Below are 20,832 nucleotides of genomic sequence, written 5' to 3'. Positions count from 1 at the left end.
CCCTCTTGCCAGCCTCACCGGACTTACCTTTGCTTTGTTTGGCAAAGGGCTGCTGCGGTCATTTTAACCCTTTTTCTGCTGCTAGCAGGGGTTAAAAGCTAGCGGCCAAAAACCTCCACAAAAACAACGGTAAAGTGCCACTAAAAATAGCGACGGTTTACCGCCGACGCCCCATTGTGAAAGCAGCCTTAGAGGCAATACTGCCAGGCACATACAGCTTATAAGGGAAAAGGGAAAAAAATTAAGTAAAGCATACAGGATGGTTAAAGTGGTTGTTAAGGCATTATTATAAGTCTATGCCAGCCCCTCTATTAGAGGCTGACATAGCACAATGTATAAGTTGTATTTAAAAATGAGCGCTGTAAATGCTGAATATCAGCTGTCTTCAGGCCGGTCACATCACTCGCGGCCACTTTCCAGCTCTCATAGATGTCTTCTGCGGGAGGAGCCGTGATCTCCCTCTGACGTCAGAGGGAGATCACGTGGCCGCTCGTCTCCTCCGCAGAAGCCACCCATCGGAGCTGGAGAGCGGCCGTGAGCGGCCCGAAGACAGCTGATATATAAACAAAAAGGATTTTGATCTACAGTGGTGTGCGGCCATTTCTTCTAAATTCACAGCTTAAATTCTCCCTGGTATTGACAAATAAAAGTCTTGGATGGTGGATAACGGAATCTTATACCACTGTTCATGCAAAAATCCGGGTCACACTCCTGCGCAATGTCCTATTGTCTCTTTTGGTCAGTTGACCATGTCGCTTATGCTTATTAGAAGAGGTTTTCCCGGAAACTGTATACGCCATATACGTCATAACCTTTGATACTGTACCTCGGGACACCGCAAATAAATTAGCGACTTCAGTCACAGAGGCACCAGCTAAGCGGGCACCAACAATTTGCCCTCTTTGAAACTCAGTGAGCTCTGACATGACTCCATATTACTAGCAGCACACACGGTGAATGACAAAAGTGAGGCTTCCCACCTGTTAGCTAAGTGTCTCATCAAACAGCGGAAGCAAAAGGATGTTACATCACTTCTGCTTTCAATGCAAAACATGTTGTCACTTTCACATCTGCAAATCATGTATTTTTTCTATATTTTTGTCTAACCCCTGTATATGATTATTTGTATGAGTGCACTAGACTGTAATCGCCTTCAGGGCCAAGCACTCATGTGAATAGTTCTATGTACTTTGTAAAGCCCCAAGTAATGTAATTGCTACAGTATGTCAGTATTGGGAATAAACTATGAATAAGGTCTTTATATTTTTTAAAGTAATGGCTTTATGCAATAATAATTGTATAGAAAGGCTAGACTTATTATGACATGTGCTAAATATCACCGACATAACTGTCTAAAGCTTAAAAAATGTTATGTACCAGCTAGCTAATGCATGATGGAAAAGCAAGATAAAGCAGTGCGATGTACAACGTGAAACAGAGAAAATATCCTTATGTACTCAGAATATCATTCCTTGAAATAGAGCAATGTCAGCTACCACTTTTATAATATTTTTTTTTTTCTGTGTTCAAATTCTTAAAGGGTAACTCCACTTTAGTGGGGAAAAAAAGCAAATAAAGAAAAAATAATATAGCGTGTACAACTGCGATACAAGTCATATTGTAATTGAGTGTTATTAAAAATTACCTTTCCTTTTCAATCTGCAGCTGCTGTAATTTTCTATAAATGCAAAGCAATATGGCTACATGGAGGTGTTCTGTACATAGAATGTGTTCTGACCAGTCCCCAGAAACATAATTTCCTGCTTGTGTGATTGGCTCACCAATTTTCCCAGAAGTCTGCCTAAGATGCAAGTCAGATTTCAGGCATCCCCTGCAACAAAAATATCATTTTTGGTGAGATATTTCCAATAGGAAATCACGTCGAAAGGGATGCAGGCCCAGCAGCTTTCCTCATTAGTGCCCTGCAGCTAAACAGCTGAGAGATAATTATGCAACCACTCCTTTTAGACTCACTCACTCAGAGGCACAGACACACATTTATTACTTCAGAATAACAAAATGTAGGAATCTGCAACAAAGGTTGTTATAATCCTTGCAATGTACACAGATCACCCGGGGGGAGGAATGTTTTTTTCTCAACAAATGTGGAGTTGTGCTTTCAGAATGAATGATTTCAGCAATACATTTTGTTATAAGCATTAGACATATGTCCACTAAATCATTCATTATTACTGTATTCCATACATGAAATAGGGGCTGCTGGAATAAACATGATAGTGAACAGTGTGGTGCAGCTAGTGACAAAGAAACACTTGGTAGCCCTGCTTGCAAAGATATCACGCTGTAGGTGGCAAGAAAACTTGAACAGTAGAGAGGAGCAAACCCAGCAGTAAATCCAGAAAACAGCGCCAAACTCTTTTGAAGTCTATGGGAGCGAAATCTTGCAATTTTCTTCTGGCTAATTTGTAAGTTTTTTGTTAAAGGGCAGCAGCATTGAAAAATATAGAAATCCATTAAATAGCATGTCTGGGGGATGCTTTACAGTTGTAAGAGGAGTTATAGAACAGTACAACTGTACAAGTTAAAAATGACATGCAAAAAAAAAAAAAAAAATTGAAAAAAGGCATGGGGTTCTTCATAAAATTCATACCAGATCCTTATTCAGGCATGCAGCCTGGGTGGCTCCACCCTCCCAAACCAAACCAAGCCACGTGCTTTTCAATATTGGCAGGGTGACTTCAAGTGGTGGCAGCAAAGCCACCTCCCATGCAAGGGCCCCTGCCCCATGCTGTGGGGACCAGGGATTATGCCCCACTTCCTGACCCCCAAAAAGGGATGTGGGGGTGTGCTACTAATGTAAGTGTAGGTAAATTTATGTTTTGGCTCATAGTTAACTTGTGAGTCTTAATTGGGTCATGGGTTTACTGCAGATCAGGCTGGATGACACATACAGGTAGGTCTCTGGTGTCTCCCCCTGGTTCTGGGAGTTTGGAGAAGCTGGAGGGTGGAGGCCAGGAGGGTTGATCTACATACTTAGGGGAGCTTTTGCCATTTCACAGGCAGTGGGCCTTGCAGGGTGGCTGAGCCAGCCCTTAAATATGGATGAGACATGCCAACAGAGAAGTTGGGTGGAAGATGAGACTGTTGGAGGGCTTAGTGGGGTACACCTGGTCTGGGGGGGGCTCTGCCTCAGGCTGGAACTCAGCCTGGCTTGGGAGGATCCTGACAGCAGTGCAGTTTGAAAGGTATCTTACCTAAGAAGCTGCAGGAGCAATGAGGATGATGTGAGTACATCAGCACAGTCAAGGACTTACAAGGGGAGACACTGTCACACGTAGCAAGCTTTTCGGGAAGACAGCGTTGTGCTTAATCTTTCCTTTCCCTCGCCCTAGTAGGTCTTCGGTAGCAGCCGGGTGGGCTGGAGAGGAAGCAGCCAGGTGGGCTGCCATTTCCTGTATTCAGTAGAGCTGGCATCAGTGTCTACAAGGGAGTTGGAGATACTTCAGTATGCAGCCTACAACACTTAATGCTACTTTCTAAGGGACTAAGAATTCCTAGTCCTTAAGGGGCTTTTGCATCTTCAATAATCAGAGACTGTCGATGTTGCGGAGGAAGACGGTTTTGGAGTGTGTACATAGGGAGGAAGCTGTCCCTGTTTTTTGTTGCAATCAAGCTGGGCATCCCATAATTTCTAATCCCCATCCAAGGTATTACCCCTAATAAACAACAAAAACCAAGCTCAAAGACTGTTCCCTATGTCTGGAGAAAGTGTGGAAAAATGCTTGCTGCCTGGCTGTGCAGGAGTGGGGAACCTAGTCATCTGCAACCCCTATAGGAATAGTTCTACAGGGGCTTATCAGAATCTGGAAGCATCTTTTTTATAAGAGGGCCTCCAAATATCCAGCTTCCTAAGGGGAATGAGTACAGGTACTCGAGTATCCTTTAGAACTTGTTCCTAAAAATAGGTAAAATAAACACACCAACACCTTAGACAAAGTCATTCAAGTACATTACAATAAAAGAATGGATAGGTGTAAATCCAGCATCAATCACATCGTCCATCCATGTATATCCAACATCAATCATGATGACCCACCACCACAACGATCTTGCCCTACAGCTGGAAATGCTGGGTAAGGTCATTGCACAAATATGTTCATATTCATATTTGGTCAATAAAAGAAAAAGGATCCACAAGATCATATCTTAGAAAATCAGGGGATATATACCTATAGTCCAAGATACATAAAGCTGATAATCAAATGCTGCATTGACACACTACAAGTGCTTAAGCATAAGGCTTTCCTCCACAGTAATTTACAAAAAAAAAAATAGGGATAGAATAGGAGACGGGCATTCCAATCATGTAACCGCTGTGATTGGCGGTCACATAATTGGAAACCTTCCGATGCATACTCACAAGTATGCATTGGGGCTTTCCAGTGGCCGCCAGCTACCGTGCTTGGAGCACGCAAGAAACAAAGAAACACACAAGAAACAAACTGTCTTTGCGGAAAGTAAAATGATGTTCCTGTTTGTTTTGTCTCTAGGTTTTTGCTGGGAGAAAAAAAAACAGAAAGCTGTCAGACACTGGGAATAAGGTATTGTTTGTAAATGAAATCATGTGCTATATATTGCAACATAGAAGTATACTTCGGGCCCCAAGTAAAAGCAACAGTAGAACCCAGTCACCTGACCTGTAAAAGTCATGCGACCACTCTCCACAGTGTTAAGCTGAGAGAACTCCTTGATACACCACAGACTCCACACTGCAGCCATTTTATGAATGAGCTGTAAGATGCAGGGACTTTGAGGTGTACAGTTACTAGTGTGTCTTATATGATAGTGTAAGTAATGTTTTTTTTTTTTTCACAAAACATGAAAAGGTAAACCCTCCCCACACCTCCAGCCTAGGGTTGCCACCTATTCGCGATTCACCCGGACAGTCCGGTTTTTGCATCATGTGTCCGGATTTCAGTCCAACTGAAACCCGGACACATTATTTAGACAGGAATGTGGCTGTGAACAGAGCTTGATAGGAGGGTGAGGGGGCACTATGTGTGCCGCATTACTATTCTCTTTGGAGCGCCCAAAGGTGTCCCAGGTCTGTTACAATCCTATAATGTATACAAAAACCAAAAAAAATTACTGTGCGCAGCTTAAGTGTTCGGGATCGGTTTGAAGAAAAAGTGGCAACCCTACTCCAGTATCCGCTGCACTTGCACCTCCTTGGATGATTATCTTTCACTGCCCATGCTAGCTGAAGTAGAAGTTTGGGTCTTTGAAAGTAATGCTCTTCTGCACTCTCCTCAGAGTGATTCTTATTGGTCAATTGCGTTCATGTGCTAACACTGACCAATGCCCACTCACCAACATGACGCCACACAGCTTGGCTGTGTACTGCATTATTCAGACCACTACACCGGCTGCGTGGGTAGCAAAAGATAAGTGAGGAAGGAAATATGTGCAGCAGGGACTGGAGGTGTACAGGTGAACTAACCCCTTTGCGCAGGTGCCTCCAGGCCTTTTAAAGGGTTTCAGATGCGGGGGGGGGGATAGGGTTTATGATCATGTGACCGCCATGATTGGCTGTCACATGATCAGCCAAGCAGTGATTTGTAGCTTTTCGTTAGCGGCTGGTAACTGTGCCAGGACCGCTCTTGGCACAGCTGTTTTTGCAATATTGCATGTAAATATGCGGCCGCTCGCCACCAAGGCCCAACCGCAGAGAGGCCGCATATTTGCATGCTGTCGGTGCCCAGATGTTAAGAATCAGAACTTTTGGTAAGTCTATATTGTTGTCTATGTCCTCATCGAAGAGAATTACCATCACTGCCTATCCCAGTAAAACCAGAGCAAGAAATGAAAGTGTGCGTGTGCCACCTTTACACAGAGAACCATGAGGACCGAAACAGAAATTCTACTAAGTAAGGGGAAAAAGATGTCACTCTGATGCTACTTTCATTCTTTCCTAGAGGATTAAATATTCTGGGGGGTAAGTGGAATTGTGTCCTGACCACAGGGAAATCACGTATTTACAGCAACAAATTGTTCACCTCCACCAGGGGTGGATCTGGGGGGGCAACGGGGCAATTGCCCCCCCCCCCCCCCCCCCGAAAATATCACACTGACATGTCAGTGTCACTTGCAGGCAGCTCTGCCTGAGTCTCTCTCCCTCTGTCTCACATCAGTTGATCAGCGGCGCAGAGAGAGAGATTAGTCTAGTTACGCCGCACTGCCATGTGTAATTACGCTGGCTGGACCAGGAGGAGCCTGGAGGTGGGTGGAGCTGTGCCGCTGAACTCATTGCTAGCACCTGGGCCGCCTGGCATCTAGCAACGAGAGACATCATTGAGTCAGTCACGTCGGACTCGGAGTCTCTCAGAGCCAACGTGACATGGTGGCAGGACACAGGAGCTGCCTGGAGCCTCAAATAGGGGAACAGTTTTTGCTGCAGTGACATCTCAGACTGCAGTAGTGTCAGAGGCAGAGCGCCAGCATTCTTCCTTCTCCGCAGCCGCCCCTGAGTGTGTTGGCCCCACTCACCAGCAGCACCTCCTCCCTCCAACTTGTCCACAGTCACTAACACTGACTGCAGGCCTCCGCTCCTGAGTAAGTGTTGGCTCTTTCCCCCATCTTCTCCACCTTACAGTCAGCAGAGCGGCGTGAATACAGGAAGAAGAAGGCTGCGGACAGTGCAATTACTGGATCCAACAAACTGGACTCCATTGCTCCTGCATGGGAGCCCCTCCCCCCACCAGAGCACCAAATTATTTGACTAAAAGTGAGTAAAAAAAAGAATGAATGAATGTCGTGTCAAGTCAAATCGCAAAATACATGTGTGCCATTATGTATGAAAAAAAATGCCCTTTTAGTCTTGACTTGTTCAATCTTAAAGTGGTAGTAAACCCACTGACTTTCTTTTTTTTTTCCCTACACCTGTAAGGGAAAAGGCATAATGAGCTAGTATGCACTGCATACTAGCTCATTATGAGATACTTACCTTAGAACAAGGCGCCGGCATCTCACCCGGTCCACGCCGAGGGAGCTGACATTTCCCCTCGGTGTGTCTTCCGGGTATCGCGGCTCCGGCGCTGTGAGTGGCCGGAGCAGCGATGTCGTCACTCCCGCACATGCGCGCGGGAGACTTTTTTCTGGAAAGGTCCGGCATCTGCCAGCTTTCAGCCGAGAATTCCCTGTGCGCATGCACCGCTGCAGTCAGCGGCTCATTGCGAGGGGAATATCTCCTAAACCGTACAGGTTTAGGAGATATTTTTTTTGACCTACAGGTAAGCCTTATTATAGGCTTACCTGTAGGTAAAAGTTTAAAAAATAAGTATACAACCACTTTAACCCCTTCAGCTCCAGAACGTTTTAAACCCCCCCCCCCCTATGACCAGGCCATTTTTTTCGATACTGCGATGCGTAACTTTAACTGACTGACAATTGTGCGATCGTGTGACGTTGTACCAAAGTAAAATTGATATCCTTTTTTTTCTGGCAGTGCCCCTCCCAAGACTAGGCTCTGGATCCGCCTTTGACCTCCACTCATTTTTTTCTCTGGATTACTACATATGGAGGGTAGTGACTGGCCATGGAGCATACTTGTGTCCTTTTTTAGCTCAGTATCTTGTCGCCTTCCTTTTGTCACTGTGTCACTTTTCTTCTGTTCCCTTTTACTATGTTGCTATGCCCTTTAGTTGATTATGGCTTTCTATTTCTGGCTTTGCAAACAATACCCAATCATGTGCAGGGAAAAGAATAAGATTGTATTTTTGCATGTGCATGATAGGATGATGGAAGTCAGCAGAGCGTCACCACATTCACTAAGCTCTAGGGCAAAGTCTCTTGCAAATTGCAACTTTCCTTGCAAATGTAACTATTGTGTTCAATAAATCAGCCCCGTGCAGCAAAGGGGTTGGTAGGGACTTCTGAGGAACTTCAAGTTATGTAGGAGTGTGACATGCTGTCTGTAATAGAGACGCCTAAGGTGTTGCAGGTAACATAGAAGTGTGAGGCACCATGTATATTATAGAGGTGTGGCTGATATGTGTAGTAGAGGGGCCTAAGGCTCTGAATGTAAAGGCAAAATAGGCTGTTCACTTTGCAAGAGAAGTTGCACATTTCAAGGGAATTTTTTCAGAGCTTAGTGGATGTGGTGAGATTTCATTTTGCAAAGAGAACCCAATCACACACATGGAAACTAAATAGACTCAATTTTTTGCTTGCACATGATTGGATGATAGAAGCCAGCAGAGCTTCACCTCATTTACTAAGCTTTGGTGACAATTCCCTTCCCTTACAAAGTGAACAGCCTATTTGTCTGAAATAAATATACCCCAGTATCTTGTACCTCTATATTGCACAGCTTGCTTCATGCAGACTACATGCAGAGCCTTAAAGTATACCGAAGGGCAAAACTTTTTTTTTAACTTTTGGGTACAGTGCAGAGGAATAGAACGCTTGTCAGTTTTTATTGCCTGTGCTCCCATTAAGAAGATTCACCCTCTCTATTTGTCCTGTTTACCATTATCATTGAAAGTGAAAGTAAACATTTAAATTCCCAATTTTGGGTTGTCCCCAGAAAAGTAATAGAGGGGAAATCCTCCAATGGGGACACTAGCTCTGGTGATCTGGGGGTCCCCAAGAAATTCCCTTAATTTGCAGGAATTTCCTCTCATCTATTGGCTATGGGACTGGAAGTGAAGGGAAATCTCCGTAATGGGACATAGATGGCAAAAAAAATCTGACGGGTTATAACCCTCTTTTACTCTATCCAAAATAAATAAAAAAAGTTTTGCCTATAGTTCTACTTTAAGCAAGCCATAGATTATGCAATTTTCTTTCCTTCACCACTGAAGGAAAGAAATGTGCTTGATTATCCCACCTGCTGCGCAACTGTATTCTGACAGTAGGAGGTTTCCAAGCCATCAGAATACAATGATCGTTGCTGGCGGCTATATCTGCCTGCAGTGATCGCACAAGAAAAACCCGGCAAGCTGGTTGTACTGAAGTTGATCGATAGATGGATCGAAATTCGACTGTTTCCTGCTCAACTGGCCAAATTTCATTCCGTCTATGGCTGGTCTTGGGCCCTGCATATCAACCACACCTTTAAAATATACACAGAGGGTGTTGATTTACTAAAAGCAAAAAATAGACAGTGCACTTTGCAAAGAGCAGTTGCTCCAGAGCTTAGTAAATGAGCAGAAGCTCTGTTTACTTCCATCATCCAATCATATTCGAGCAAAAATGCATTTTTTTTATTTTCATGATTGGGTGCAAAGTAAAGCTTTACCTCATTTACAAAGCTTGGGAGCAACTGCACTTTGCAAAGTGCACAGTCTATTTGCCTTTAGTAAATCAACCCCAGAGCCTCACACATCTCTGTTACATGCCACCCTGTGGGGCCAAGGACCTGAGGACCAGAGAAGAATCAGTCTGGGTGAGGATTGCACTAGATCCTGAGACATGTGAGTGTCTGTTAATAAAAAGTTAGCAGCTACAGTTTTGTATCTGTTAACTTTTAATTTTGGCACATCTGACCAGTGGCGAACGGTCCATAAGGGGCGCAGGGGCACCGCCCCCTAGTTTGCCTACAGGGCGCCGGACTAATAGGTTTCTATGAAGCCTGTCATTTTTTACAAGCACCTGATTAGAGCCTGAGGCTCTAATTGGCTTGTAAAATGTTGTCCTTGGGGCGCAGAGCACTGCACCCTGAACCCTCCACCTCTTCTCCTCGCTGATTGGCTGGGCAGAATCCTAGGACATGCCTAGTGAGAGCTCTCATTGGTGGATGGATTTGAGCGGTGAGGAAACATAAACACGCACACACTGCTGGACGGGACTGGTTGCGGTGACAGTTGGACTTGTGGAAAAGAAGAATGTATGAGGCTGGTAATCATCATGTCCAGGGTACTGAGGAGTATTGGTAGTACCGGAGGAGCTTGGCTCGGCTGGCCTCCCCCACCCCATTCATCTAAGTGACATTATCCTCCACCACTACTCCATGGGGGGATCACCCACAGGGAGCCCCAGGGGGGTGTTCTGGGGGGGGGGGGGGGGCAGTGAGTGTCCTAGTGCAGCAGCTACTTCAATGTCCCTATCACTAAACATTGCCGGGCCAGTAAGCTGATTTTGGGGGTCTAATGAAGTAGGAGGCGAGTCCGGGGGGAGGGGAAAGGACTGTAATGCTCTGTTTGTAGGGTGAGCGCGAACTTGGAGGGGTTTGTTTGCCACCCTCCCTCAAAAATGTTTAGCACCAGCCATCACTGCATCTGATTGAAGATCCTCTTTAAGTAAACTGGAATTTGCTTTTTTTTTTTTTTTTACATGGATGGATAACTGAAGTGAATATCTACACAGTTTTATTTTTAAGTAAAGACTTTAACTCCTTTAGTAAATAAGCCTCACTGCCTTGCACCCCTCTATTTCATGCAATGCCTCACATCTCTCTACTACTTGCAGTGCCTTACCTCACATGGCTGCTCTGGGTTTCTGTACTTTTGAACACTTTGCTGCCATACTGATTCTTGAAGAACAACACTGCTGTGTACCCTTTTAGCCCTACAAAGGGATTGGCACGCATTTGATGCTAAAAGCATAAATTATGTATGAAATGGCGAGCTCAACAACTCTACAGGTAATAGCGGGAATAACAAAGTGCCACAGTTTGGGAGTGAGCAAGTTAATTAAATAATGAGCCCCATATGTAACCAATTACTAATTACTCAAGAGAATTTACTTGCTTTATTTTGAAACTGTAAACATCCCTCTGCCCCTTAATTGATGTTAATGATAAAAGGCCATAGGCATTGCAAGCATCCAAAGAACAACTTCAAAGCTCGATCAAGTTGTTCCCAACAAGCAAATCAAAGATATGATCAGCCTTTGAAGCTATACCACAGGGGACCCTGCTGTGTCAGTGTCACTGGAACTCTAAAGAGTTATGCACTGCGATACCTCTCATAATAGCAGCTCAACTATTCAGAGCAATTAAATGGCAACGATTGGAAAATCAGAGTATAGTATGGTTACCAGTTCACATACCTAGAACAGTTACAAAATGTCAGAAAAAATGGACTGCTATTGTCTTTCTCTTTAAAATAGTAAGTTTCAGTTGCTGGCATACAGATTTCAAATAAAGTGCAGGTAATGTGCACAAACGGGGTCCTGTACTGTACAGTATGTACTACAGTATAGGAAATGACAGCTGACAACTATACTATATTCTATAACTATATTTCTATATGTTAATATCTAGAGTACACACAAAAATAATAAGCACATTTCCTCTCAAGTAAAGAAGAATTCCTAAAGGGAGTGACGGACACATCATCCTCAGAACACATAACAGTGAACTGTCTAGGCTGGCACTCTACTTTTGCAGGGAAGAAGACCACTGACTCCCCTTTTTTTCTAACCACCTTTGCTATCAACACCTTTTGATTCATCTATGGGCATTGAAGTCAGTAGGTTGAGATGCTCAATGAAATGTTAGACTTATTGCCTGCTGTAATTTTTGTACGTTGCAAACATTGGGATACCCATCCAAGGTTCCCAGAAACCCCCTATCACAGGAGGCAGCAACAGTACAGGCAACAAGAGGATGATGCAACTGAGAGGATTGATGGTAGGAAATGTGGAGTGGCAGAAGTACTGGTTGTGGTGGCACCTAGGGGCACATACAACCTGCAAGGGCTGTATATTTCAACACACAGGTATTCTGATTGACAGTCGGACAGGGCCTGCATATATCATGGGCCGAATGTCAGGCAACATTTTTTTTGTGTCATTTGTTTTATGGAGTGTGGACAGGCCCATGATGCTTGTTGGAGAGAGCCAGAAAGAAGGCTGGTGTCTCAGAAGGGCCTGGTGACTCACTTGAAGGATGCACTAAAGAACGTGCTTACAGTGTCGCTTAGTTGGCTTTAAAAGAGAAGTATGGGGGTTTTTTTTATTCATACTTACCTCGGTGGATGGAGCATCAGACCAATACTGCAGCTGTTCCCCGCCGTCTCTGCACTGAGAACCGAGCCACCGAACATCACCGATGGCTCGGTTCTCACAGATCCCTCAGAGGAAAGCTGCTGACTGTCAGTCAGCATCTCTCCTCTCTGATCCTCCACACTCACTGGAGCGCTGAGCTGTGGAGGGGCGGGGAGAGGCCGTCTCAGTGGCTCGCTGAGACGCTGAGACTGCCATCAATCAAGGCAGCTGGCGGATCCAGACTTGGAAGTCGGGATGACGCGCTGTCTTGACTGATGGCAGTGACATCAGAGGAGAGCAGACTTCAGACCGATCTCCGCTGAAAATGGGTCACAGGAATGCAAAACGAATTGCACTCCTGTGACCTTTAGGAGAAGCCCAGCCTAAAAAGCTCAGGTTGGACTTCTCCTTTAAGGTTCTGATGCTGTGAAGGTGAACATTGATCTTGATCTGGGGAGTCTGTACGGATCTGCTATGGTATCTGGGACCCCTAACCCTCACCTCCTTAAACGTTCTGTTTAAAAAGACAAAAGTAACCAGCACCCAATATCCTTTCTTGGTCCCCCTATTTTAGCCATGGGCTTAGCCTTGGGGTATAATGCTAGTCCACCTCTGGCCTTTGGAGGTGTATCCTGCCTTTGGGGTGTCAGAAGGGTGTTACATTGGCCTTTCAAACTTATAGCAAAACAGAGGAATGTGTGCTGGAGGAAGAACAGTTCCACTAATAAGGCTCCTTTCAGACAGGGCGGACTCCATCAAGCAGATTAGCCTGCTCAGCAGGGAATCTATTCACTGATCCCCGCTGAGCAGGCGGATGACAGGTCCGTGTCCTTTCCTCCATGCAGAGTGGACACAGCCCACTGTTATCTATGGGGGCGGTCCGATGTAAACGGACTGCCTATCTATTTCTATCCGAATGTCATCTGATCTGCCAGAGAGATGGGGAACGTATCCCCATCCGTCTGTTTTTAGCGGACCAAATCGGATGCTAGTGGGTGTCAGCGGGTACAGTCCGCTAACATCTGCCGCTCTGTAGAGAACAATGAGTAGTCCGACCGGGTCCGCCTGAAAAATGGACATCGGTCCGCTGGTGTAAAAGGGGCCTAAGGAGAGAAGGGGATAGATGTATTTCCAAAATACAAACTCATTACATAAAGTTCTACATAAGAAACTAAGTTTCCTCTGGTTGAACACTGTGCAATAGAAGCAGTAGTTCATGAACAAAAACACTATAGAGCTACACTGATCAATACACACATTCATAATTCAGTACTACAGATGAAAATCCTGCTATATGTAATTATATAGAAAAGAAAAGTGAGGTTTTCTGTGTTGAAGGTCAAAACGGTAACGCCTGCATGCCAAACTACATTCATGAAGAGCCAAAACTATAGAGAATATTTCAACACTTATTCAAGTGTCACCCATGGTAAACCTCTCTCCAGACTTGTAGCACAAAAGAATGCACATCCGTAAAATGACCATTGTGCGAGGAATGCTGTTTGACGTCTCCGCACTAGGGATTGTTATTGTTTTGTCACTTATTATAGCATTTCCAGTTCCCCTGCAGCTGCAAGGAAACCAAATGACCTGACTGGGCCACTGTGTATGTCTCCTGCCTGTCAGAATGACAGAAGCCCACATGTCTTAAAAGCTTTACTGGTTTTCTGCCTGCTGCCATTTAGATCTTAAGTGAACTCCCCATTAACCTCTGGCAGAATGTATGCTATTAATACGTAACTAACTTTAACTCTGTCCTCAATTATTAATTGTACTTGCACTCAATGAGCACTACAACATTATATAAGCCTCCAAAGGGACCACTTATTTAAAAAGAATGGCTAGTATACATAGATGGATTGGGTCCTTCAACTGATATACATTGTTCTGCAGAATATAAAAGTAGCAGCATTTCAAAGTAAACCTGTAATGACCATAAAATATGCTAGAAAACGAACAAAAAAAAAACCAAAGCATTGCATTTACCTTCATTAAGGCTCCGATAACACTTGGCGTTTTGGGATCTCTGACAGAATCGCTGCGATTCTACCAACGATTTGAAATCCCACTGCAATCACAAAACGCATGTTCGCAGGCCAATTATTGTCAATGGCACTTAAACACTGTGGTTTTTGCCGCCATAAATCTCATGGCAATCGTGGCAAACAACGATTGAAGCTTGTCGCTCAAAAGAAGTTCCAGCTCCTTTCTGGGTGACAAACTTTGCGTGTTGTGCCCTGCTGTAATTGCCATGCGATGTATCACATGATCATTGCGGCATAACCACACAGTGGTTTGAGTGCCATTGAAAATGAATGGCACTTGAACTTGTGTTTTGTGATTGAAGTGCAATTTGAGATTGCGTGCAGATTTGCAGCGATTCTGCCCGAGATCCTGAAACGCCAAATATGAACGGAGCGTAAAAGCCACACGTTAAAATGTTCTGTAGATCCAGATACAGGCAGCTTGTTAAAGTTTGGCACAACCTTTCTTTATTTATTGTAATTCAAATTTTTCACTATAGAAAAAAAAAATAAACAAAAGTTGCATGATATCAAGAACAAACCAGAAGGGACTGGGCGAATTTAATTCCATGTATGGGCACTCTGGCTGTACAGAAGTCAGTCTACCTATTGACTTCTGTACAACCAGTCTGTCGGGTTTTTCCTGACCAGGTGTACTATGTAACATGGTGCAAAAGGTGCCAAAAGTCTTTAGGCATTGCTGCAAATGAATGGGTTCACTTTAATTGAAGTCCCATTAGCTGCTTACATTCATTTCTTTCTCTTCTCTTATAGTCCCATTCTCTTCATACCTGTAAGCTATTTCCTTTATTCCCAGCAGCTGATTAGTGCAGCCAGGGAGTGAAGGAAATGTACAGTATCTCACAAAAGTGAGTACACACCTCACATTTAAAAAAAAAAAAAAAAATTATATCTTTTCATGTGACAACACTGAAGAAATTACACTTTGCTACAATGTAAAGTAGAGAGTCTACAGCTTGTATAACATTGTAAATTGGTTGTCCCCCAAAATTACTCAAGACACAGCCATTAATGTCTAAACCGCTGGCAACAAAATTGAGTACACCAAAGTGTCAATATTTTATGTGGCCACCATTATTTTCCAGCACTGCCTTAACCCTCTTGGGCATGGAGTTCAACAGAGCTTCACAGGTTGCCACTGGAGTCCTCTTCCACTCCTCCATGATGACATCACGGAGCTGGTGGATGTTAGAGACCTTACGCTCCTCCACCTTCGGTTTGAGGATGCCTCACAGATGCTCAATAGGATTTAGTTCCGAAGACATGCTTGGCCAGTCCATCACCTTTACCCTCAGCTTCTTTAGCAAGGCAGTGGTCGTCTTGGAGGTGTGTTTAGGGTCATTATCATGTTGGAATACTGCCCTGCAGCCCAGTCTCTGAAGGAGGGGGGGATCATGCTCTGCTTCAGTATGTCACAGTACATGTTGGCATTTATGGTTCCCTCAATGAACTGTAGCTCCCCAGTGCCGGCAGCATTCATGCAACCCCAGACCACGACAGTCCCACCATCATGCTTGACTGTAGGCAAGACACACTTGTCTTTGTACTCCTTACTTGGTTGCCGCCGCACACGCTTGTTACCATCTGAACCAAATACATTTATCTTGGTCTCATTAGACCACAGGACATGGTTCCAGTAATCCATGTCCTTAGTCTGCTTGGCTTTAGCAAACTGTGTGCGGCCTTTCTTGAGCTTCAACTTTAGAAGAGGCTTCCTTCTGGGATGACAGCCATGCAGACCAATTTGATGCAGTGTGCGACGTATGGTCAGAGCACTGACAGGCTGAACCCCCACCCTTTCAACCTCTGCAGCAATGCTGGCAGCACTCATACGTTTATTTCCCAAAGACAACCTCTGGATATGTTGCTGAGCACATGTACTCAACTTCTTTGGTCGACCATAGCGAGGCCTGAGTGGAACCTGTCCTCCTAAACCGCTGTATGGTCTTGGCCATCGTGCTGCAGCTCAGTTTCAGGGTCTTGACAATCTTCTTATAGCCTAGGGTCATCTTTATGTAGAGCAACAATAATTTTTTTCAGATCCTCAGAGAGTTCTTTGCCATGAGTGCCACGTTGAACTTCCAGTGACCAGTATGAGAAAGTGAGCGATAACACCAAATTTAACACACATGCTCCCCATTCACACCTGAGACCTTATAACACTAATGCCCCGTACACACGGTCGGACATTGATCGGACATTCCGACAACAAAATCCTAGGATTTTTTCCGACGGATGTTGGCTCAAACTTGTCTTGCATACAGACGGTCACACAAAGTTGTCGGAAAATCCGATCGTTCTGAACGCGGTGATGTAAAACACGTATGTCGGGACTCTAAACGGGGCAGTAGCCAATAGCTTTCATCTCTTTATTTATTCTGAGCATGCGTGGCACTTTGTGCGTCGGATTTGTGTACACACGATCGGAAATTCTGACAACGGATTTTGTTGTCGGAAAATTTTATAGCCTGCTCTCAAACTTTGTGTGTCGGAAAATCCGATGGAAAATGTGTGATGGAGCCTACACACGCTCGGAATTTCCGACAACAAGGTCCTATCACACATTTTCCGTCGGAAAATCCGACCGTGTGTACGGGGCATAACAAGTCACATGGCACCGGGGAGGGAAAATGGCTATTTGTGCCCAATTCGGACATTTCCACTTAGGGATGTACTCACTTTTGTTGCCTCCGGTTTAGACATTAATGACTGTGTGTTGAGTTATTTTGAGGGGACAGCAAATTTACACTGTTATACAAGCTGTACACTCACTACTTTACATTGTAGCAAAGTGTCATTTCTTCAGTGTTGTCACATGAAAAGATATAATAAAATATTTACAAATATGTGAGGGGTGTACTCACTTTTGTGAGATACTGTATATGTAATGATATGGTAGATAGGTCTTTGCAAATTGGAAGTTTTTTTATGGTTGTTGGAACTGACTATCTCATTGTTACAGAATTTTTTACATGGGAAAAGAGAGTGTACATCTGTCTTATTATTTTGCAGTTTCGTCCCATCATAATTAAATTCCTCATTACTGAATATAAACTGCTTTAAGACTGTTAATATTATCCTCAAAGGAGTCCAGTCTCAGCTGGATCTCCTGCGCTAGTTAAAAGTCACCTCCAACGACTCACTCTGCATAATCCACAGTAATAATGATAGCTTATGCCTCTGCAGTGATTACTATTTACATTAGAGAAACATTTACTTGGTTTATGTGCGAGAGGAGTATTGGTTCATTTACATTTCCTGCCAAGATAATCAATATTTTTGCTGTGTGCTGATTAAAATATGCATTACCTGATTGCAAAGGAGACGCTGTTGATGAAGCATAAGTGAAAATGAAAAAGTCTCTGAAGTGCTTAACCACAGTAATGACACATACAAGTACAAAGAAAGTTACAAGGATAAACCTGTTCCCAGATGGCTTAGCTCTTCTTGACATTACAGCTTACATTTTTTTTTCATCAAAACAAGGTTTTATTAAGCAAAGATGATGCATATAAATACATAGTATTACTAGTATATATTTATACATAAAAGTGCGTATTAAACAAGGAAAGTATACATTGTTAATATAGTCAACATTAGGGGTAATATATGTTAATGGAGAAATAAAAGTATACCACTATGAACTACTATCATCATAATGTGTAGTTTTATCTCTCTCCCTCCCCCCCCCCCCCCCCGTTGAACATATTTGGTTTAAATTGTATTTTATTATAGTACACGTGATATGTATATGTATAATGTGGCGCTCTCTTATGTGTTATATACCTTTAAGTCTATATGGGATATATTGTATTCAGTACAGACATGATCATTTTGGGAGGACAACATGAACCATAATGTCTTTTGATTTACACTTTCTCTGTATATATCTGGAATAGAGTTTTAGCTACAGAGATCCACGTGTTATATTACTGAGCGAATTTATGATTAAGTGCAAGTTTCAGGTTCTTGCAACCATCGATCCCAAATTTTGTTATATTTGGTCGGGCATCCTCTATTAATGTAAATATGTTTTTTGTATGGCAAGGTAGTGTTAACTTCTATTTTCCACTCTGTCACACTGGGAGGGGATGGTCTCATCCACTTTCTTGCAATAATTTTTCTGACGGAGAATAGAGTCTCGTGTAGGAATACCTTGGTAAATTTATCAACTGTGTCTGGAAATATCCCTAGGAGACATTGTTTTGGTTCTAGCGTTATTGGGGAGCCCATGGTATCGTGTAGAAATGTTATGACCTGTTTCCATAATTGTTGGATCTTGGGGCATGTCCATATTAAATGAAAGAACGTACCTGTTTCTTGGCCGCACATCGGGCATAGAGTAGACTGATTACGCTTATATCTGGCTACTCGAATTGGGGTGAGGTATGTTCTATGTGTTATGTAAATCTGAGAGAGTCTGTCCGATAGTTTTGGTGATACTGCTTTGCATGTCTCGAGGGCTTCCTCCCACTCCTCATTTTCCATCAGGCCTACCTCTCTCTCCCATCGAGGCTTCAAATCAAACGCAATTTTTGACGAGGTAGGAGTTAGAAGCATCTTATAAAATGTGGATATTAGTCCACGTGGGTCTGTATTTTTAATAACAGCCATAACGGGATGAAGAGTAGGCGGAGCCTCAACCTGCAAGAATTGTGTTTGGGTTGCATGTCTTACTTGCAGGTATCTGAAGAACATGAAGTTTGGAAGAGAAAACTCCTCTTTGAGTGTATCGTAAGCTTTGAGAGTTCCATTGAACAGCAGATGATGTATATAGTAAATTCCCCTAGACTCCCACAACTCCACGTCCGGTATGTTAATGAATTCTGACATGTCTCTATTGTGCCATATCGGTGTGTGATCGTGTAGTCTTGGTATTTCTAATTTGGTAGAAGCAAGGTCCCAAATGCGTCTATAATGGTGTAACAAGGATTTCTTGTCTCCCCCACTTCAGTATTCCTGGATCCCGCCGAAATTGCGTAAAGAGAATCGCCTGTGAGTTGCACACTTTTGGAGCAAAGAAGGGTCAGGAAGCGTACATTGTCTGTCTTGTCTATATGGAATAGTTGTGATAATTGTGATGCAATGTAATAAAGGTTCAGATCCGGTAGAGCCATTCCCCCCATGTCTGTCGGGTTTTTAAGCGCTGACCATGCGATTTTATGTCTGCTAGTCCCCCAAACAAAGGGTTTAAGTAAAGCTTCGAGAGACTTAAAGTGTTTTAATGGGAGATAGAGTGGGGTATGCCACAATATGTAAAGTATTTTTGGGAGAAGAACCATTTTTATCAGATTTATGCGACCCCATACTCCTAGTGGTAGACGGGCCCAGGTACGTATTTTGGTTTTGACTAGTGAAAAGAGGGGTTCAATGTTGAGGGGAATATAATCAGCCGGGTCTCTGGATATATGGATTCCCAGATATTTGATTGTGTCTGCTCTTTTTAATGGGGTGTCTGTCCATGATTCAGATGGTGGGAAGCTGTCTATAGGTAGCATCTGAGACTTTTCCCAGTTCATCTTTAAACCGGAAAACGTTCCGAAGTGTTCGATCAATTGTAATGCTTTTTGAAGGGATGGGCCTGAGTCAGCGAGATATAATAGAGTATCGTCCGCATATAAACTAATTTTTTCAGTTAGAGTTCCCATTTGTAGACCCACAATCTCAGGGTTTGCACGGATCGACACAGCCAAAGGCTCTGCAGCTAAGGCATAGAGAAGTGGGGAAAGAGGGCAGCCCTGTCTCGTGCCTCGACTGAGGTCAAACTCTTGAGACGGCCACCCATTCGCCACCACTCTAGCTGTGGGACTTTGGTAAAGTAGTTTGATCCACTTAAGGAATCTGGGGCCAAAGCCATATTTTCCCAAGCATTGCCATAAGTATCCCCACACTACAGAGTCGAATGCCTTGGCCGTATCAAGCGTCACAATCACCCGGGATCCTACATTTTCATGTGTAGCCTGTAAATTTATAAACAATTTTCGTAGGTTGAACAAGGTGTTACGACCAGGCATGAACCCCGCCTGATCCGTATGTATCAGAGAGAGAATGACTTGATTGAGTCGGAGGGAGAGTACCTTGGCTAGTATCTTGATATCTACTTGTAATAGGGAGATTGGGCGGTAGGATTCAGGGTATCCTGGATCTTTTCCCGGTTTGGGTATGAGGACTATTGTTGCCTCTCTCATGGAAGCAGGAAGTGTAAATGTCTCAAATAGGTGGTTATATAAAGTTAGGAGTTTTGGGATCAGAAAATCGCTGAATTGGGAGTAAAATTCTATTGGTAGGCCGTCCGAGCCCGGGGATTTGGACCTGGCAAATCCAGCAATAGCCAACGCTATCTCTTCCTTGGTGAGTGGTGCCTCAAGGAGGTTAACCTGGTCTTCTGTTAATTGGGGGAGTGCCGTCTCCTCCAAAAAGGAGTTCATTGGGCCCTTATCCTCAGGACTTTTTGAGGTGTAGAGGTCAATAAAAAAACCCCTAAACATAGACGTCACTATGAGGGGATTAGTAATGGATTCACCGCCAGGACCGTGTAAAGATATTACCACAGGGGGTCTATCTTCATTGTGTACTAGATACGCCAGGAGCTTGCCAGCCTTCTCCCCGTGCTCAAACAGCCTCTGTCTAGCAAAGAACATTTTGTGTCGTTCTTTCCCATATTGGAGTTGGGCTACTACTCTTGTCTGAAGTTTAAGTAGGTCTGCATTTGCGGGAGAGGGATCATCTATATAATTTTGTTCAGATTGGGATAGTACCGTTATCGCTCTATCAAGCTCTCCAGAGGAATCTGTTTTAATTCTGTTAATGCGGGTTGAGAGTATCATACGAACATGAG

The 20,832-nt window shown here is 43.7% G+C and overlaps 1 protein-coding gene across 1 annotated transcript in view; it reads right to left on the bottom strand.

Moving 5' to 3' along the window:
• The window catches only part of CSGALNACT1 (chondroitin sulfate N-acetylgalactosaminyltransferase 1), a 537,378-nt gene that overhangs the window by 494,660 nt on the left and 21,886 nt on the right, over positions 1-20,832 (bottom strand). The window lies entirely within an intron of this gene.

This window comes from Aquarana catesbeiana, linkage group LG01 (assembly GCF_042186555.1).
Source record: "Aquarana catesbeiana isolate 2022-GZ linkage group LG01, ASM4218655v1, whole genome shotgun sequence".
In the NCBI taxonomy this organism is placed as follows: domain Eukaryota; kingdom Metazoa; phylum Chordata; class Amphibia; order Anura; family Ranidae; genus Aquarana; species Aquarana catesbeiana.
This window is presented reverse-complemented; position numbering and strand designations above follow the sequence as displayed.